This window comes from Zingiber officinale, chromosome 8A, assembly GCF_018446385.1.
Source record: "Zingiber officinale cultivar Zhangliang chromosome 8A, Zo_v1.1, whole genome shotgun sequence".
In the NCBI taxonomy this organism is placed as follows: Eukaryota; Viridiplantae; Streptophyta; class Magnoliopsida; order Zingiberales; family Zingiberaceae; genus Zingiber; species Zingiber officinale.
In genome coordinates, this window is record NC_056000.1 from 29,101,822 (window position 1) to 29,119,158 (window position 17,337).

Here is a 17,337-nt window from a genome sequence, read left to right on the forward strand (position 1 = left end):
CACCCATTGACAAATTAAAGAAATAAATATCAAATATATGTGCTTGTTATTATATTAGGATTAAGAGCACACACTTCCATAATAACTGGGGTCTTTGTTCCTTTATAAAGTCAGTATAAAAGGAACGACCTCAAATGGTCCTACTCAATACACTCTAAGTGTACTAGTGTAATTATATAGTTAAGATAAACTAATACCTAATTACACTACGACCTTCCAATGGTTTATTCCTTTCCATCTTGGTCGTGAGCTACTGTTTATAATTTATAAGGAACTGATAACATGATCTTCTATGTGTGGCACCACACACCATGTTATCTACAATATAAATTAATTGAGCAACTACATTTATCATAAATGTAGACATTTGACCAATGTGATTCTTATTTCTAGATAAATGTTTATACCAAAAGCTAGGCTTTTAGTATACACTCTAACAATCTCCCACTTATACTAAAAGACTAAGCTGCCATATCTGCTGTCATACATCTGATTCCCAACCCTTCAACATGTCCATCAAAAGCTCTTGCCTTAAGGACCTTAGTGAAAAGATCTATAGGTCATCACCTGATGCAATCTAGGTGGCAATAACTTCTCCTCGTTTATACGATTTCTCGTATTGGGTGGTACTTGTGTTCTATTGTGTTTTACTTGCCTTATAGACTTATGGTTTCTTCGAGTTTGCTACTGCACCAACATTATTACAATAAATTGTAATAATCTTTTGACAAACCAGAAATCATATCTAAGTCTATCTTGAGGTTATTGAGTCATTCAGCTTTTATGGCTACCTCAGAGGCTTGCCATATACTAAGCTTCTATGGTGGAGTCCAGAAAAACATCTATGCTTATCACTTTTCCATAGTTATGACTTTACCTCCTAAAGTAAACACAAAACCCCGAGGTTGACTTATTATTGTCCCTATACGATTGGAAGTCAAAATCCATGTAACCCATAGGGACCAAAATAACTGCCTTGTAAGCTAGCATATAATCTCTAGCGCCTCTAAGGTACTTTAATATATGCTTTACTGCAATCCAATGTCCTTGTCTAGGGTTACTTTGATATCTGCTAACTATGCCCTTGGCAAAACAGATTTCTGATCTCGTGCATAGCATACATTAGGTTGTCTAACTACCGAAGCATAAAGAACTGCCTACATGTCCTCAATCTCCTTTGATGTCATCGGAGACATCTCTTTAGATAAAGACACTCCATGCTTAAAAGGTAAGAAACCTTTCGAGGAGTTTTGCATGCTTAAAACGAGCAAGGATTTTCCGATGTATCAAGCTTGGGATAAGTAAAATATATTTTTTTCTTTCGATCCCTTATTATTTTGATCTCAAAAATATATACATTCTCCCAAGTCCTTTATATCGAATTATTTGGACAACCATACCCTTACTTCTGACAACATTTTGATATTGTTTCCAACTACAAAAAATGTTATCTACGTATAGTACAAGAAATACCACCACGTTTCCATCACACCTTTTGTATACACAAGACTTATCCGTTTACTCAATAAATCCATAGGTCTGGATTACTTTGATAAATCGGATGTTCCAAGACCTTGAAGCTTTGCCTCAGTCCATAGACTGATTGAGCTTGCACACAAGATGCTCTTAACCCTTTGCAATGAACCCTTCTGGTTGCTTTATATGGATGCTTTCATCAAGACTTCCATTAAGGAATGCTGTCTTGACATCCACTTGCCAAATAGATAAAAGAATCCGGATAGACTTAAGCATAACTACCAGTGAAAAAGTTTCCTTTTTCATCAAGCCTTGCTTTGAAAGTTACTACCTTCCTTTCTATCTCTCTTTTCCTATTATAGACCTTTTTACACCCAAAGGCTTTTACACCATTTGGTGGTTCTACAAGCTTCCAGATTTTATTAGAATACATATATTCTAATTCTGTTATTCATTACTCTTTGCCAAGATGTTGCATCTTTATCTTAGAGTGTTTCGTCATATGTCCGGAGATCAGGTTCATGTCCTCCAGGGATCGAGTCCAAAAACTCTCCCAAAACATGAATCTTTTTAGGTTGACTAACAACCCTCCCACTACGACAAGGCACTTTCTGCAATTGTGTATCATTTGTGATACGTGTTGCAGTTTCCTTGTGGTATCTCATCTTGTACAGTTGGTACTAGATTAGACATGCCTTTTATTATTTCCTTAAGAACAAATTTTCTTATGGGCACATGTTTATTACATAGTCCTTTTCTAAAAATCGGTCATTGATGCTAACAATGACCTTCTAATTTTTAAGACTATAAACCTACTTTCATTTCACTAGGATAACCCACAAACAAGTGAATTCCTGTCCAACTTATCATTGTCTCTCTTCTGCATATGTGCTGGACTACCCGAATCCGAATATGCTTCGAAATAGGCTTACGCCTATTCAGCAATTCTATATGAGTAAAGAGTTCTGACTTTAGAAGGTACTATATTCACTTCCGTTTCCAGAGTATATCCTTAAAATGATTTTGATAATATTCTTAATAACTCATCAATCTACTTATTTCCATAAGAGTCCTATACCTTCCTTTTCCTACACCATTCTGTTGGAGTGTACCAAGTGTAGTTAGTTGGGATTCAATCCCTACTTCTGATAAATGACTCCTAAATTCTCCCAAGAGGTACTTGCCACTACGATCTTACTGTAGTGTCTTGATACTTTTACTTTGTCGTTTCTCCACATCAGCCTCGTACTCTTTGAACTAATCAAAGCACTTAGACTTGCGGCACATCAAGTAAATATATCCGTATCTCAAATAGTTGTCTATAAAATAGATGAAATATTTGAAACAACCTCTTGCATGGATGCTCATAGGATCACACAAATCAGAATGAACCAATTCCAATATATCTTTGACTCCATACCCCTTAGACTTAAAAGCTTCTTGGTTATTTTTCCTTCCAAGTAAGACTCGTAGGTTGGAAAGATTTCCACTACTAATGAACCCAAAAGTTCATCAGCTACCAATGAATCCTACTCAAGTTAATATAACCTAGCCTTAGAAGCCAAAGATATAATTGGTTCATTTTCGAAGGTTACTTTCTCTTAAAGTTAGAAGATGTGTTACTAATTTCCATTTGTTGCATCGTGAGAGTTATTGAATTTATAAATTGCCAACCAACGTACCAGAACAGATAACTTCCCTATTTTTCTTAATAACAACTTTGTTATTAAAAGAGGCAGAATATCAAGTTCTTTGAATAATTTAGAAACTGAAAACTAGTTCTTTTTAAACTTGGTGCGTAAAGACAATTACTCAAAAATCCATGTTTTGTTCTTATCAAAAGATAAACATCTCCCACTGCAACAACTACCATTTTTACAGTAGTGCCCATGTAGACGGTGTTTTAATTTTCATTTAGTTGCCGGGTTTCCTGGAACCATGCAATGAATTGCGGACATGATTAATGGCATCTGTATCTACACTCCAAGTTATGGTAGATAACACCACTAAACATGTTTCAACTAATGAATTAAATACACCTATATTGTTCTTAGTTCTAAGAAGACAGTCTACCTTAATGTCCAAGTCCTATTTCCAATCATTACAATTGGGATTACTAAGTCTTTCTTATAGTATGACTACTAGGGGATTGACAAACATTTTAAATCCTAAGAATCATAAAAATACTTGGTCAAGATCAACTCCTTAAAAATCCCCATGAATTTTGTATGTCACGATAGTGTGGACGTATACAAAATCGAAGAGGAGATTTTATTCATTAATTTTATTATCTCATCAACTTTACTTTATGACGAATAAAATTAATAGTTGATCTGTCTTTGATCAAATATTTGGTCAAATACTTTTGAATTTAAAAAAAAATTGATTCCTCAAACAATATTATTTAAATTCACCAACACCTCAAACACCGTGAATTTTGCATGCCACGTTAGTGTGGACGTATACAAATTCAACATTTGTAAAAGGAGGATTTTAAGCCATTAATTTTATTATCTTGTCAACCTAACTTTTTGACAAATAAAATTAATAGTTGGTATCATTTGGTCACACAAATAATAGCAGTGACTCCGATGGGGAGGGTACTATTAGATGTGTCTAAGTGTATACCATTACTTGACACTAAGTTCATTAATAAGATTATGCCCCTTCCGTTGGGGAAGATCACACGCTCTTAATTAACTTCCTATAGTCATCCAAAAATGGAAGTCTGTTCTAGTGATCCACAAACAAGCTCATCCGTTATGGAGGAAGGCACTCAGAGCCAACGCGCAAGCTTGTTTGCATCACTTACAAACCAGTAATGGAGACCATGAGATTTACTTAAAAATCTCTCTCCCACTTAGTTATTTATCAATGAGGAATTTTAACGATGCTAGCCTACTAAATATGTAAACTAACATGCACACACAGCACAATATAAAAGCAATAAATAGAAAATCTAATTTTCAACTATTATGGCTTTTATCTCTTGTTGTCCTCCGTGTGTTGTCATCCCAAGCTGCTGCCATATTTGGCCACTGCCACCGAGTCTAGCTGTCGCATCCATCTTGCTCCTAGTTCCGCTGCGCCTCTGGTCCTTAGAAGGTTTCACGCTTTGCAAGATTCGATCCGCGACATAAATAGAATTTTACATTTTGATCCTATATTCCTCGAAGGAATGTACATGTAAACTAGATCGAATATAAAATAAAATTTACATCCATCGATCCTATATTCTATAAAAGGAATGTACATGTAACTAGATCAAAAATAAAACCCTAATAAAACTAAATACAGCTCCTGCTGTATTTTATAATACAATCATGCACACACATTAAAATGCCCTTGACATGTCCAAGGGTCCAATCACACACATAATAACTATAAGCCATAATAGTTGGATCCTGCATCCACAAAGTTAGCATATCCTACTATTAACCTGCCTAAATTATGTATGTCATGTGCATAATTAAACTAATACCAAATACACAGAGGCAAAACCCTAGCTCTGATACCAATTGTTGGTTGCTACTTGGAAAACCTAGAGGTTCCACTGTACAAAAATTTTGTACAAAGGTCTGAACCTTTTCCTAGCTACCATGTGTTCTTTTAAATTAAATTTTGGATCGCTTACGGAACTTAACACGTTTGATCCAAAACTTAATCTATTCGTTCTTTTAGGTTTTGACTTGGGTCTCCTGCGGAACTTAACACGTTCGACCCAAATCACCTTAAGTTATTAATTCCATTAAATATTAATTTTCATAATTGGTTCCCAGTACTGACGTGGCGAGGCACATGACCTTCTTGGATATGGGAGTAACCACCACCGACTAGACAAAACCTTTTATGGTAAGCTAATATTTAATTTCCTAAAATAACTTTAGGTTAACCGAAAAGAACAATCAAATCACAAGGGAAAAAAAACAAAAGAACACAACATCGAAAAACATATTCGAAATACTAGAATCGCATACCTCTTGTATTTGGTATTATTTCCAAAAATAACTAATATGATGCGGAAAGAAAAATTACTAGTTATACCTTTTAGAAAGACCTCTTGATCTTCTACCGTATTCCTCTTCTAACCTCGGACGTTGTGTGGGCAACGATCTTCCGAGATAAGAAACCACCAAAGCACCTTCTTTTCCTTTCTTCAAATTTCGGCCAAGCACAAAGCTTCCAAAAGATGAAGATCTTTTCCACCAACTAAGCTCCAAGGGATGTAAGCTTTCTCTCTTTCTTCCTCAAGCTAGATCCGGCCACCAATTAAAACTCCATGAGCATGAAGAGGTTCGGCCACAAAGAGAAGAAGAAGAGAAGAAGAAAGGGCCGGCCACACCACCAAGGAAAAGAGGGAGAAAAATAGAATAGAGTCCTTAGCCTTGAAGTCTCCTCTACCCCCTCTTTTATAATCCTTGGTCTTGGCAAATAAGGAAAATTTAATAAAAACTTCCTTAATTCTTTTGCCATGAAAAGGAAAAATTTATTTTAATTAAAAATAATTTTTCTTCTCCAATTTATTTGGCCGGCCACACCATAAAATTTCCAAGCAAATAAAATTTTAAACACAAATTAAAACTTCCTTATTTGCTTCCAGAAATTTATAAAATTTCTCCAATAATTTTTATCCCTTTATGATTGGTTTATAAAAAGGAAATTTAATAAATTAAAATCTTTCTTTTAAACATGTGGATAAAAAGAAAGTTATCTCTAAAAATTAAAATCTCTTTTAATCTACAAATAAGGAAAGATATCAAATCTTTTCTTAATCTTTTATAGAAACTTATAAAAGAGAATATTTAATTTTAAACTCTCTTTTAAATCATGAACATGGTTAAAAAGGAAAGTTTTCTTAAAATTTAAAATCCTCCTTTAATCAACAAATAAGGAAAGATTTCAAATTTTAAACTCTCTTTTAAACATGTAGATGATTTACAAATAAGGAAAGTTTTTACCAAAAAATTAAAATCATCCTTTTAAACTACAAATAAGGAAAGAGATTAATCTCTTCTCTTAATCTTTTGTAGAAAGTTATAAAAGGAAATTTTTAATTTTTAAACTCTCTTTTAAAATCATGATATCCACATAAGAAATAATTTTAATAAAAATCCTTTCTAATATTCTAGTGGCCGGCCACCTAAGCTTGGGACCCAAGCTTTGGCCGGCCACCTACATAACTCATCCACTTGATCTTGGCCGGCCCTAGCTTGGGTTCCAAGCTAGCTTGGCCAGCCCCATTAGATGGGTAAGAAGGTGGGTATGCGATAGGTATAAATCTCTATATACTAGAGGCTACGATAGAGACCGAGAGGAGGAATTTGTTTTGGTCTCCCGATGAAATTAAGCATCCCGTGTTCGCCCCGAACACACAACTTAATTTCATCAATAATAATTCATTCCACCAAAGAACTATTATTGAACTACCGCACCAATCCCAAATTACATTTTGGGCTCCTTCTTATTATGAGTGTGTTAGTCTCCCTGTGTTTAAGATAACAAATGTCCACTAATTAAGTAAGTTACTGACAACTCACTTAATTAATATATAGCTTCAAGAGTAGTACCACTCAACTTTATCGTCATGTCGGACTAAGTCCACCTGCAGGGTTTAACATGACAATCCTTATGAGCTCCTCTTGGGGATATTCTCAACCTAGATCACTAGGACACAATTTCTTTCTATAATCAACAACACACACTATAAGTGATATCATTTCCCAACTTATCGAGCTTATTGATTTATCGAACTAAATCTCACCCATTGACAAATTAAAGAAATAAATATCAAATATATGTGCTTGTTATTATATTAGGATTAAGAGCACACTTCCATAATAACTGAGGTCTTTGTTCCTTTATAAAGTTAGTATAAAAGGAACGACCTCAAATGGTCCTACTCAATACACTCTAAGTGTACTAGTGTAATTATATAGTTAAGATAAACTAATACCTAATTACACTACGACCTTCCAATGGTTTATTCCTTTCCATCTTGGTCGTGAGCTACTTTTTATAATTTATAAGGAACTGATAACATGATCTTCTATGTGTGGCACCACACACCATGTTATCTACAATATAAATTAATTGAGCAACTACATTTATCATAAATGTAGACATTTGACCAATGTGATTCTTATTTCTAGATAAATGTTTATACCAAAAGCTAGGCTTTTAGTATACACTCTAACATAGCCGAGAGCGGGCGAGTGGACCCGAAATCAGTTTTGGGCCCGGGGACTTAGAAGGAGTTGAAGTGCCCCACGACGACGCTCTGCTCATCAAAGCGGTAATAGCCAACTACACTATTCATCACGTTTTTATTGACACAGGAAGCTCGGTCAACATCATATTCAAAAAGGCGTTCAATCAACTACAAATTGACCTAGCCGAGCTGCTGCCCATCACAACCCCCATCTACGGGTTTACGAGCAATGAAGTCCTACCGGTCAGACAAATCCGGATGGCTATCTCACTGGGAGAAGAGCCGCTCAGGAGGACGCGGACAGCAAACTTCGCGGTGGTCGACTCTCCCTCATCATACAACGTCATTTTGGGACGACCGGCGCTCAGCGAGTTCCGGGCGGCCGTCTCCACCTTCCACCAGAAGATCAAGTTCCCCGTCGAAGACAAAGTGGGAGAAGTATGGGGAGATCAACTGGCAGCTCGGAGATGCTACGTCGAAATGGTCCGAGCAGAAGCAAATTCCGCTCGGAAGTCGCCACGGATCGAGGTGAATGCTATAACTGAAAAGCCTCCCTCTTTAGTTTATGAAGAAAAAGAGGAAGTGCAGATACACCCGACCCGATCGGAGGCCACGACATTCATCGCATCCGATCTGGAGGCGAATCAGAAAGAGGAGGTGATCCAATGCCTCCGAAGAAACCATGATGTCTTCGTCTGGTCGACACATGAGCTGCCCGAAATTTCACCAAGTATAGCGCAGCATGAGCTCCACGTCCGACCAGACGCTCGGCCAGTAAAGCAAAGAAAAAGGGACTTCAGCGCCGAGCAGAATGCCATCATCCGAGCAGAGGTGGAGAAACTCTTGGAGGTCGACCATATACGCGAGGTCCAGTTCCCGAGCTGGCTGGCGAATGTGGTGCTAGTTTCCAAGTCCGGCAACAAGTGGAGAGTGTGCATCGATTTCCGGGACCTTAACAAGGCGTGCCCAAAGGACTTTTACCCTTGCCCCAAATCGATCAACTGGTGGATTCTACGGCCGGCTGCGAGTTGATATGCATGCTTGACGCCTATCAGGGATATCATCAAGTGCCGCTCGCCCGGCAAGATCAAGAAAAAGTTAGCTTCGTGATGGCCGACGGCACCTACTGCTATAATGTGATGCCGTTCGGATTAAAGAACGCGGGAGCCACTTATCAATGCTTGATGAACAAAGTGTTCAAGGAGCAGATCGGGCGGAATCTGGAAGTTTATGTGGACGACATTCTTATCAAGTCCGTCCGAGCGGCCGATCTCTTCAAAGACATGGAGGAAACCTTCCGGACGCTACAGAAATATGGAGTCAGGCTAAATCCCCAGAAGTGCCTGTTCGGAGAAAAAGGAGGGTGTTTCTTAGGTTACATAGTGACCGAGCGGGGTATTGAAGCAAATCCCAGCAAGGTGAAAGCTCTACAAGACATGCCGCCTCCGCAAAATACGAGGGAAGTGCAGCGTTTGACCGGTCGGATAACTGCTTTGTCCAGATTCATATCTAAGACCGCCGACTGGAGCCTTCCTTTTTTCAAAATCTTGCGCAAGGCCACTAAGTTTCACTGGGATGAAGAATGTGATCGGGCGTTCGAAGATTTGAAGGCATATCTGAACTCTCTCCCGGTATTAGCCAAGCCGGCTGCGGGTGAGCCACTTTGTATCTACTTGTCTTCAACAAAGCAAGCAATCGGCTCGGCACTAGTGAGGGCGAGCGGAGAAGAGCCTGTGTATTTTCTTAGTCATATTTTAAAAGACGCTGAATCTTGCTACACCGAGCTCGAGAAGCTGGCTTTCGCTCTGGTCCTCGCCGCTCGGCGCCTTCGTCCATACTTCCTGGCGCATACCATCATTGTCAAAATCAATAGCCCGCTCGGGCGTGTATTACTGAATCCAGAAGCGTCTGGGTGGCTCATCAAATGGACGACGGAGTTAAGTGAATTTGACATCCAATACCAGCCCCGCTCGACAATCAAAGTGCAGTCCTTGGCAGATTTTGTGACTGAGGTGCAGAATTCAGAGCCGAAAGCTATGTGGAAAATATTTGTGGACGGATCATCCACTCGGCTCGGAAGCGGGATTGGAATACTGTTGCTCTCCCCTCAAGAAGAAAAGATGCACTTATCCGTCCGGCTGGATTATAAAGCTACAAACAATGAAGCAGAGTATGAGGCCCTCATAGCCGGCTTGCAGGCAGCACGGCATGTGGGAGCCAGTCGGGTAACTCTTCATTCAGATTCGCAGTTAGCCGCCCAGCAGCTCTCTGGCACCTTTGAAATCAACAGTGCTCGGCTCAAACTCTACGCTGAAGCCTTTGAGAAGCTCAAAGCCAATTTTAGGGAAGTCATTATCCAAAAGATACCCCGAGCAGAGAATCAAGCGGCCGATGAGTTAGCCAAACTTGCAAGCTCAATAACGTCGGTCGCCATCCAGCAGCCAATTGAGCAAGTATCTTTGGTCGCGCACGTCGACTGGATGGAAGGCCTCACGTTTCTGAGCGACTGGAGGACACCCATCATGGAGTTTCTGTGCTCGGGCGCCACACCGGCCGGTCGGGATGAGGCCCAGCTACTAAGGAGGAGAGCCGGTCGGTTCACGCTCATTGGAGATCAACTTTACAAAAAGGCTTTCTCACGCCCGCTGTTGAAATGCGTGAGCTCGGAGGACTCAGCTTACATCCTCCAAGAAGTACATCAAGGATCGTGTGGAGGTCATCCGGGCGGACGATCGCTGGCTAAGAAGATCCTGCTGGCCGGGTACTTCTGGCCAACCTTGCAAGCAGACGCCGCTCGGACCGTGTCGACGTGCCTTTCTTGCCAGAAGTATCATAACTTCTACCACCGACCGGCGGAAGAAATGAAAGCAGCTACTGTATTCTGTCCGTTCGATCAATGAGGAATGGATATCGTGGGTCCGTTTCCTATGGCGACCGGGCAGCGGAAATTTTTACTTGCGGCAGTCGATTATTTTTCCAAGTGGGTGGAGGCCGAGCCGCTAGCCAAGATCACCGAGCAGATGGTCAAAAAGTTCATCTGGCAACACATCATCTGTCGGTTCAGCATCCCTCGCCGACTTGTTTCCGACAACAGGCGGCAATTCACAGGGAAGTTGCTCGAAAATTGGTGCGAAAGCTATGGCATCGAGCAACACTTCACGTCTGTGGCCTATCCCCAAAGCAACGGTCAAGCCGAAGTAGCCAATCGGGAAATTCTTCGTATTCTGCGCGCTCGGCTCGACCACTTGGGAGGAAGCTGGGTAGATGAAGTGTCGGGCGTCCTATGGGCCATCCGAACAACCCCAAAGGAAGGAACGGGTGTCACACCTTTCCATCTGGTGTATAGCGGCGAGGTGGTCATTCCTGTTGAAGTCGGCATCGAGTCCGTTCGGATCCAAAACTATGATGATGGTAACGCCGAGCGGAGGAACATGGAGCTGGATTTGGTAGACGAGGAGCGAGCCAAGGCTTCCATCCGGCTGATGGCGTACCGGCAGCGGATGAAGCAAAACTACAACCGGCGCGTAATCCCCAGATCATTTCAGGTCGGCGATCTTGTCTGGAAGAAAGTGAAGCCGGTCGGCGACGTCCGCAAGCTAGAAGCTCCGTGGGCGAACCCCTTCAAAATCATCGAAAAGCTTCGCTCGGGCGCTTACTATTTGGAGGATGAAGACGGGCGGCAGCTGGACCGACCTTGGAGCGCGAATCATCTCCAGCCTTATCGAGCTGGGTGAAAGGTGCATTGATGTAACTCATTTTTGTGTATATTCTAGTCGCCCATGTCCTTGTAATGCAGGACGCAGAAATGAATTAAAGGATGACTAGTGTGTCCGCCGAGCGGCTGTGTTAAAGATTAGCCCTTAAGGCCGTCGAGCTCCGACGTTAAATATCGAGAGACGAGCCGGCGTCTATAAACCTCCGAACGGAAGACCGTCGAGCTCCGACGTTAAAAATCGAGAGACGAGCCGGCGTCTATAAACCCCCCGGTCGGAAGACCATCGAGCTCCGACGTTAAATATCGAGAGACGAGCCGGCGTCTATAAACCTCCGAGCGGAAGGCCGTCGAACTCCGACGTTAAATATCGAGAGACGAGCCGGCGTCTATAAACCTCCGAGCGGAAGACCGTCGAGCTCCGACGTTAAATATCGAGAGACGAACCGGCGTCTATAAACCCTCCGGTCGGAAGACCGTCGAGCTCCGACGTTAAAAATCGAGAGACGAGCCGGCGTCTATAAACCTCCGAGCGGAAGACCGTCGAGCTCCGACGTTAAAAATCGAGAGACGAGCCGGCGTCTATAAACCTCCGAGCGGAAGACCGTCGAGCTCCGACGTTAAATATCGAGAGACGAGCCGGCGTCTATAAACCTCCGAGCGGAAGACCGTCGAGCTCTAACGTTAAATATCGAGAGACGAGCCAGCGTCTATAAACCTTCGAGCGAAAGACCGTCGAGCTCCGACGTTAAAAATCGAGAGACGAGCCGGCGTCTATAAACCTCCGAGCGGAAGACCGTTGAGCTCCGACGTTAAATATCAAGAGACGAGCCGACGTCTATAAACCTCCGAGCGGAAGACCGTCGAGCTCCGACGTTAAAAATCGAGAGACGAGCCGGCGTCTTTAAACCTCCGAGTGGAAGACCGTCGAGCTCCGACGTTAAAAATCGAGAGACGAGCCGGCATCCATAAACCGCCGAGCGGAAGACCGTCGAGCTCCGACGTTAAATATCGAGAGACGAGCCGGCGTCTATAAACCTCCGAGCGGAAGACCATCGAGCTCCGACGTTAAAAATCGAGAGATGAGCCGGCGTCTATAAACCTCCGAGCGGAAGACCGTCGAGCTGCGACGTTAAATATCGAGAGACGAGCCGGCGTCTATAAACCTCCGAGCGGAAGACCGTCGAGCTCTGACGTTAAATATCGAGAGACGAGCCGGCGTCTATAAACCTCCGAGCGGAAGACCGTCGAGCTCCGATGTTAAAAATCGAGAGACGAGTCGGCGTCTATAAACCTCCGAGCGGAAAACCGTCGAGCTCCGACGTTAAATATCGAGAGACGAGCCGGCGTCTATAAACCGCCGAGCGGAAGACCGTCGAGCTCCGACGTTAAATATCGAGAGACGAGCCGGCGTCTATAAACCGCTGAGCGGAAGACCGTCGAGCTCCGACGTTAAATATCGAGAGACGAGCCGGCGTCTATAAACCGCCGAGCGGAAGACCGTCGAGCTCCGACATTAAATATCGAGAGACGAGCCGGCGTCTATAAATCCCCCAGTCGGAAGACCGTCGAGCTCCGATGTGAAATATCGAGAGACGAGCCGGCGTCTATAAACCTCCGAGCGGAAGACCGTCGAGCTCCGACGTTAAAAATCGAGAGACGAACCGGTGTCTATAAACCTCCGAGTGGAAGACCGTCGAGCTGCGACGTTAAATATCGAGAGACGAGCCGGCGTCTATAAACCCCCCGGTCGGAAGACCGACGAGCCCCGTCGTTAAATATCAAGAGACGAGCCGGCGCCTATAAACCCCTCGGTCGGATAAGTATGCAGCGTGGCACAGGCCAATGGTAAGAGCATATCGACAACAGCTTGCTCTGTGAGGTCAATATACGGCTGAGCGGCACGCTCGTCAGCAAGGCTTTCCAAGTAAGGAGGTAAAGTAAAATATGATTAATGAATAGAGAGCGAGGGAATGAACGAGGTTCGCACGCCGAACGGTAATCGCACAGGCTCTTGGTGAAAAATACTTGCAAATAATCGGCTCTAATCCGAGTTAGCATATCGAACCGAACGGATAACTCGCAGGGAATACTTGGCAAAAACAAATTTCATTCATACCCAGCAACGAACAGACAAAAGTTGATGACAAAAAATATTCTGGCCGCGAGGATACGAAAAAGTTGATAAAAAAAAACACTCCTCACGCGTCAAAATCAAAAAGAGCATCAGGAATGGTGCCCATCACAGTAGCCAGTTCCTCTGGGAGGATGGTCAGCTCGGCGGGAAGGTGACCTTTAGTCTTTAAGTAATCCACCGCCGCCTTGATCGCCTCTTCGAATGTGAGGGAAATCTTGTCGGTGAATTTCTCTCCGAAGTCGTCCGAGCGGACAAATGCCTTCCTCACTTCGTCAAAGCGGGCCGACTCCCCATCCTGATACCCTTTGAGCGCGGCTCGGGAAGCATTGTTAGCGGCATGGAGATCCTTCAAGTCTCCTTCAAATTTGAGCAGATCGGTCGAGCGACTCTCCTTCTCGGTGGCCAGAAGGGCATCCAGATCCTTGATGCGTTGCTCTAGCCCTCTGATCTCCACCTTCATTAGGTCCATGTCGTCGATGGCCTTGCACTTCCGAGAGGTCGTCGTCTTGATCTCTTTATCCCGTTGTTTGACCACAGCTTCAAGCCGAGCGACCTCGCTCACTAGATCGGAAGCTCGTTTCCGTTCGGCTTCCAAAAGCTTTTTGCTTTTCTCTAGAGCAGCCATGGATTGCCCTTGGTTTGCCTCCGAAAGTTTGAATTTTTTCATTTCGTCCTCTAGCTTAGCCAGTCGATTGCTGACTGCGATCTGCTCTACCCAACTCTGCGAATAAAGGCAGTTAAGTTAAAAGCTAAAATAAAAAGTATCAGTAAAGCAAAAAGGCATACCCCGGTCGCCTGCTGCAGGTTACTGTCCCCTAGCTGACTGGGGGACATGAGCGCGACGCGTATGCGCGCGTCCTCCCAAACTTTGGCGAGCGGGCCGATGAGGGTTATTTGTTGTTCAGGGACTGCGGGCCGATCAGCGGCCGATAGATACTCCTCCGAAGGAAATCGGAGAACTGTTTTGATCACCCTCGGGCCGCTCGGATCTTCCTGAGACGCGGCGACCTGGCCAGAAGGCTCGCCGGTCAGGGCAGGACGCTCGCCTAGTCGCTTGAGGCGACGTAGAGGCCGGGAGGTGGAAGGCTGCGTCTCGGGAACGATCAGGGGTAATCCAACCTTCGTCGGAGTGTGCTCTGAAGAGACTGCCTCAGAGACCGCGTGAGCTGCATCACTCCGCTCGGAAGGCTGCGCATCTGATGAGATCGATTGAGGAGCTTGCTCCAGACGCCGGCGCTTTCGAGTCTCCAAAGGTGCCTCGTCAGCCGATCGACCTTCCTCCTCGACCTGGGCAGATGTTGTGATATTGACCGCGGCCTCGTCAGTGGAGACGCGGGCGGCCGAAGCCTCGGGAGCAACTTGAGTTCCCTCGCTCCCTGCAGTTGTAGGGCCGGTCAGGACCAGCCCTCGTTCGGCCGTTTCCTTGTCCTTCACCGCCTCAATATTGGCGGTTTTCAGCTTGAGCTTTTCGGTTGTCTTAGCACGCCACATAACTTCAGCTGCAGAAACAAAGAATAAATCAATTAGAACAAAAGAAAAAGGGGTGATAAGAATCGCTTACTCATGCTACAAGGCAGATCGGCTTGGATGGGAGACAAACCGAATATATACATTACTCCAGGAAGGAGTAACTTGTCGATATCGTAGCGTTGGCCGACCAGCTGGTTGGCCGCATGAAGATACGCCGGATGGCTCTTGAATTTGCCAAGACCCGGTTGATTCGGCACCGCCGTCTGCCACTTCGTTCGGAAGACCCGCCGCTCGGGGAGACGCATAAAAAAGAAATGCTCCTTCCAATGCTTATTGGAGCTCGGCATGTTGGTAAATAGAACGAAACCCGACCTAGATTGAAATATGAAGGTCCCCCACTCGGATTGTTTTGGGTAGAAGAAATAGTGGAAGATTTGGGGGTCCAAGGGAATATCATTCAATTTGAAAAGGACTATCACCCCGCTCAGCAACCTAATTGAGTTCGGGACTAATTGGCCGAGCGGGAGGCGAAAGTGGTTGCATATTTTGAGGATGAACGAATGTGGAGGAAAGCGCAGCCCGGCCAAAAATTGATCACGGAAAAAGCAAATGGTGCCGGGCGGTGGATCATTAGGCCGATCCGAAGGAGTGGCTACAACTATCTCATGGTCGGCCGGAATTTCATACGCCCGAATGAGACGCAGTGCGTCTTCTTCATCGAATCGGCTCTCCATAGTCGTATACCAGAGACTAGGAGCGCCGACTGTAGGCGTAGAAGTACTCACCATGATCGAAACATAAGAGATATTGATAGAAAAACTAAAAGAAAATGCCGACAGAATGAAAAAGAAAGCAATACAGGAGGCAGGGAGCTGAAAAGGAAGGCTTATGGGTACAAGAAAGATCGAGGAAAGGAAGAAGATGGCGAGCACACCAAACAGGCGGAGAATAAGGATCGCCGGAGAAGAAACAACAGCGGGAGGTCGAAGGTCGATGAAGAAGAAGGCGGCGGAGAGAGGGGGCCGCGAGATTTATAACGTTTGCCCCGTACGGCCTTAGCCGTCCGATTCAGGTCGTGAAGAACGAGGTCATCATCCAGCCGTTCATTTCAAACGGCGGCTGTCCCATCGGAGGTGACGCCACTGCCATACCTTGACAAAAGTAAGATTACCACGTGTCAGCAAGATACGGGTTACATTTAATGAGCGCCCCGTACCGCACTCAACGCACGTGGTGGGCAGTAGAGAAGAGGATTCAGCATGGATTCCAAGGGAATACAATGCACGGGCAAGATACCGCCGAACGGATGAGCATCCCTGAGCCTGGCCGAGTGGACTAATGTACCGGTCGTTACTCAGTCAGATCGGCAGTCTAGTCAGGGACTTCGCCTCCTTCGACTAGACTTGAGGGGGAGGCAAGTGATCCGGCGGTTAGAACAGGGGACCCCCATTCTGAGGGGTCAATGCCACGTGGGAGTCAAAAGGCCATGTGGCCGACCGGAGAAGGATGGGTCGACCTCCCGGTCGGCTGACCAGTGAATAACCGATGGCAAGAGGCTCCCCGACTTTTGTCGGGGTTCCGGCGCTCAATTGAACAGTAGCGAAGGGCCGAGCGGAAGGCCAAAGACAAGGTGACATACTGCTAGCAGTCCCCACAGCACCTTACCAGGATCTACCCAGCATACCGAGGCATACGAAGAGCCGGACGGGATGTGATTGTCGTCCGGCCTGGTGTAAGATGAGTGTCGGCCGGACGGACACCTCGTCATGGGGTAGGGAAAGGACAATTTATATCTTATGACAGTGGTCAAGTCCTATGACTAGGCCATACTCCTAATCTGACGACGAGGTGTTCTGCTGTCCCATCGAGAGCGCGCTTGGACTGTAGCAGTATGGTGTCAGGTAAGCTTTCTGACAAACACATACCGAGGTATGAGTTAAGGACACGTGTTTGCATCGATAGGAGTGCGTGAGCTCTTTCACCGTCCTATATAAGAAGCCTTATACTTCGCCGGAGGTACGTGTTCAACAACTTTGAAGCCACTTTTTTCACTGCTAGCTTGCCTGACTTGAGCGTCGGAGGGTCGCCGCCGGGAACCCCTTCCCGGCCCGATTTCTGTGCAAGTTCCCCGGAGGTTCGTGCAACCAGTCGAAGACCCACGTCAGCAACCGGAGAGCGCCACGTGCCCAGCGTCCGTTGATTCAGCATTCGGACGGGATCACGATGGATTCTCGAGTCCATTTAATACTGACTCGAAGGTTCATCGACCTCGGCTAATTTATATAATTACTTTATCTCTATCAATAATCTCAATATTATGTTATAATATTTTAA